Source organism: Musca vetustissima, unplaced genomic scaffold (genome assembly GCF_032173495.1).
Source record: "Musca vetustissima isolate MV318-11 ecotype Yass unplaced genomic scaffold, APGP_CSIRO_Mvet_v1 utg43454, whole genome shotgun sequence".
Taxonomy (NCBI): Eukaryota; Metazoa; Arthropoda; class Insecta; order Diptera; family Muscidae; genus Musca; species Musca vetustissima.
Genome location: NW_026882966.1, coordinates 4043 through 8084, shown reverse-complemented (window position 1 = coordinate 8084; position 4042 = coordinate 4043).

Here is a 4042-nt window from a genome sequence, read left to right as displayed (position 1 = left end):
CAACAACTTAAACATAATTGCGGTGTACGTTGACGATATTCTTATTGGATGCTCAAATTTGAAGGATGTAGAATACATCAATGGCCAAACTGGTTCTATTGCGGTGAGTCAAACGGAAAATATTAAACAGTTGTTGAAACGTTATGGAATGGAAAATTGCAAAGAAATAGCAACGCCGTTGGATCCAAATCATCAGGTAGCATGCAATGACAACAAATGTGGAAAGGCAGATCAATTGGTTTACCAATCACTTATTGGATCACTAATGTACTTGGGTATATGTACCAGGCCAGATATTGTGCATTCGGTGTCCAAATTATCACAGAGGAATTGTGATCCACATTCAGAGCACTTAGCAGCAGCAAAGAGAGTGTTGAGATACCTAAAGAAAACGATGAATGTGCAACTCAGGTATGAGAAAACTGGCGAGCCAATAAAATGTTATGTTGATGCTGATTGGGGTGGCGACTCAACAGATCGAAAATCGTACACAGGCTACACATTTATTTTGGCAGGAGGAGCAATTTCGTGGGAAAGCAAGAAGCAACAGTCAGTGGCATTATCCAGTACGGAGGCCGAGTATATGGCATTATCCGCAGCGGCAAAAGAAGCAACGTTTATGAGCGGATTGTTAAATGAGATACTACAACAAGAAATTGCAGGTATTGAAATACAAAGCGACAATCAAGGGGCGCTACATTTAGTGAAGAATCCAGTGCATCATTCACGCAGCAAGCACATAGATATAAGGTATCATCATATTAGAAATTTATACGAAAATGGGTTAATTAATTTGAAATATTGTAGTACTAACCTAATGATAGCTGATATATTAACAAAGAATTTAAATAAAATAAAACATGAAAAATGCTCTGAATTACTAGGATTAAGTATGTAAATAAAAACTGTAAATATTACCATTGAGGAGGAGTATTAGTAATCGGTAGTCATAAGTAACATAAGAATGCAACTCTGTTTACAATGCCAATATTTACAACGCTGAAACATAACTTTAAGAATTCATAATTTCTAATTTTCTGTTGCGAATAAACCACCGAAGAGAGCAGACGTGTCTTGTGTTTCATTTTACTTGTACATGCCCAACACTACACAAGGCGTGGATTTATTAAAAAAATATTTTTAGGGATCTACACAAGGCGTGGATTTATTAAAAAAATATTTTTAGGGATCTACACAAGGCGTGGATTTATTAAAAAAAATTTTTAGGGATCTACACAAGGCGTGGATTTATTAAAAAAATATTTTTAGGGATCTACACAAGGCGTGGATTTATTAAAAAAATATTTTTAGGGATCTACACAAGGCGTGGATTTATTAAAAAAATATTTTTAGGGATCTACACAAGGCGTGGATTTATTAAAAAATATTTTTAGGGATCTACACAAGGCGTGGATTTATTAAAAAAATATTTTTAGGGATCTACACAAGGCGTGGATTTATTAAAAAAATATTTTTAGGGATCTACACAAGGCGTGGATTTATTAAAAAATATTTTTAGGGATCTACACAAGGCGTGGATTTATTAAAAAATATTTTTAGGGATCTACACAAGGCGTGGATTTATTAAAAAAATATTTTTAGGGATCTACACAAGGCGTGGATTTATTAAAAAATATTTTTAGGGATCTACACAAGGCGTGGATTTATTAAAAAATATTTTTAGGGATCTACACAAGGCGTGGATTTATTAAAAAATATTTTTAGGGATCTACACAAGGCGTGGATTTATTAAAAAATATTTTTAGGGATCGAACACAAGGCGTGGATTTATTAAAAAATATTTTTAGGGATCTACACAAGGCGTGGATTTATTAAAAAATATTTTTAGGGATCTACACAAGGCGTGGATTTATTAAAAAAATATTTTTAGGGATCTACACAAGGCGTGGATTTATTAAAAAAATATTTTTAGGGATCTACACAAGGCGTGGATTTATTAAAAAAATATTTTTAGGGATCTACACAAGGCGTGGATTTATTAAAAAAATATTTTTAGGGATCTACACAAGGCGTGGATTTATTAAAAAAATATTTTTAGGGATCTACACAAGGCGTGGATTTATTAAAAAAATATTTTTAGGGATCTACACAAGGCGTGGATTTATTAAAAAAATATTTTTAGGGATCTACACAAGGCGTGGATTTATTAAAAAATATTTTTAGGGATCTACACAAGGCGTGGATTTATTAAAAAAATATTTTTAGGGATCTACACAAGGCGTGGATTTATTAAAAAATATTTTTAGGGATCTACACAAGGCGTGGATTTATTAAAAAATATTTTTAGGGATCTACACAAGGCGTGGATTTATTAAAAAATATTTTTAGGGATCTACACAAGGCGTGGATTTATTAAAAAATATTTTTAGGGATCTACACAAGGCGTGGATTTATTAAAAAATATTTTTAGGGATCTACACAAGGCGTGGATTTATTAAAAAATATTTTTAGGGATACTGACCATTTCCATTTGTAAGCCGTTTGAGCTCCAAATAGACCAAAACAAACAAATCATTCGGCACGTGGAACGATTTCTGCAAAAAAAAAGGCATGAGGTTGATTGACTTCTCGGCAGCAAAAAACATGGTAGTTAGCACCACCAGATTCAAGCATATCGATATACACAAGGCCACCTGGATTTCTCCTGATCAAGCAACAAGAAATCAAATTGATCATGTTGTGATAGACGGAATGCATTCGTCCAGTGTTTTAGACGTTCGATCGATGCGAGAAGCGAATATCGTTTCGGACCAATACCTTGTAGCAGCCGAGGTCCGCACTCGTGTTAATGTTGCAGCAAAGGTGCGATCTAATGTAACACGGAAACTCGACGTCGAAAAGCTGCAAACACAACAGGTAGCAGAGGCCTACTCCGCTCAACTAACCCTCCTGCTTGACGAAAGCACTTCTTGTCCCGACAATAGTATAGAATTACAAACTGCAGCAAAAGCAACACTTGGGTACCAAAAACCACCATCAAGAAACCCATGGAGTGTCGTAATGCTACTGACGTGAAAACGCAGCGTATAGGGCAAGCCTGCAGACAGTAGCAACACGTAAGGCGATGGAGAATTATCATGAGAAAAGGAGAGAGGATAGACGTATTTTCAGATATAGAAGAAAGAACAAGAAAAACGTGAGCGTCAGAAAATCGAGATGTACAAGAGTCAAAATGAAGTCCGGAAATTTTACCAACGAGTAAATAAAATTACCAAGGAGTAAAACACCAGGCACATCCGCCTGTAGAGATGAAGAAGGACACCTGGTGACAGATACAGACAGCGTGTTGAGGATCTGGAAGGAGCAATTTGAAAATCTTCTGGTATCAAATAGTGGCGGTGAAGAAGATACCCCAGAACCAATAAGAGATAATGGTATAGAGTATATACCACCTAGCCAAGATAAGGTCAGAATAGCAATTAATCGGCTGAAGAAAAATAAAGCAGCAGGTGCCGATGGTTTATTAGCCGTACTATTTAATACTTGTGATCAGATGCAGGTCACGAGCATGCAACAGCTGATTAGTACAATTTGGCCAGAGGAAAGCATGCCCAATGATTGGAACCTCAGCATCATGTGTCCCGTGCACAAAAAAGGAGACAGGACGATATGTGCCAACTATAGAGGAATTAGCCTTGTTCCCATCGCATATAAAGTGCCATCCAGTGCGATGTGTGAACGATTGAAGCCAATGTTCAATGGCTTTATTGGACCATACAATGCGGCTTCAGACCAAATCCACCATTGACCAGATTTTCACTCTACGCCAACTCCTGGAAAAAAGCCCACGAAAAACACATCGACACATTCCACCTATTCGTCGACTATAAAGCCGCATTCGACAGCCCTATCCGTTCAGAGGTGTTTAAAGCCATGTCTACGTTCGGCATTTCTGCAAAATTAATATGGCTATGCAGGATAACTTTAAGTGGTACAAGGTCAGCAGTTAAAGTCGGAAAGGACCTATCGGAGCCCTTCAATACCGAACGAGGATTCAGACAAGGTCACAGTTTGTCGTGTG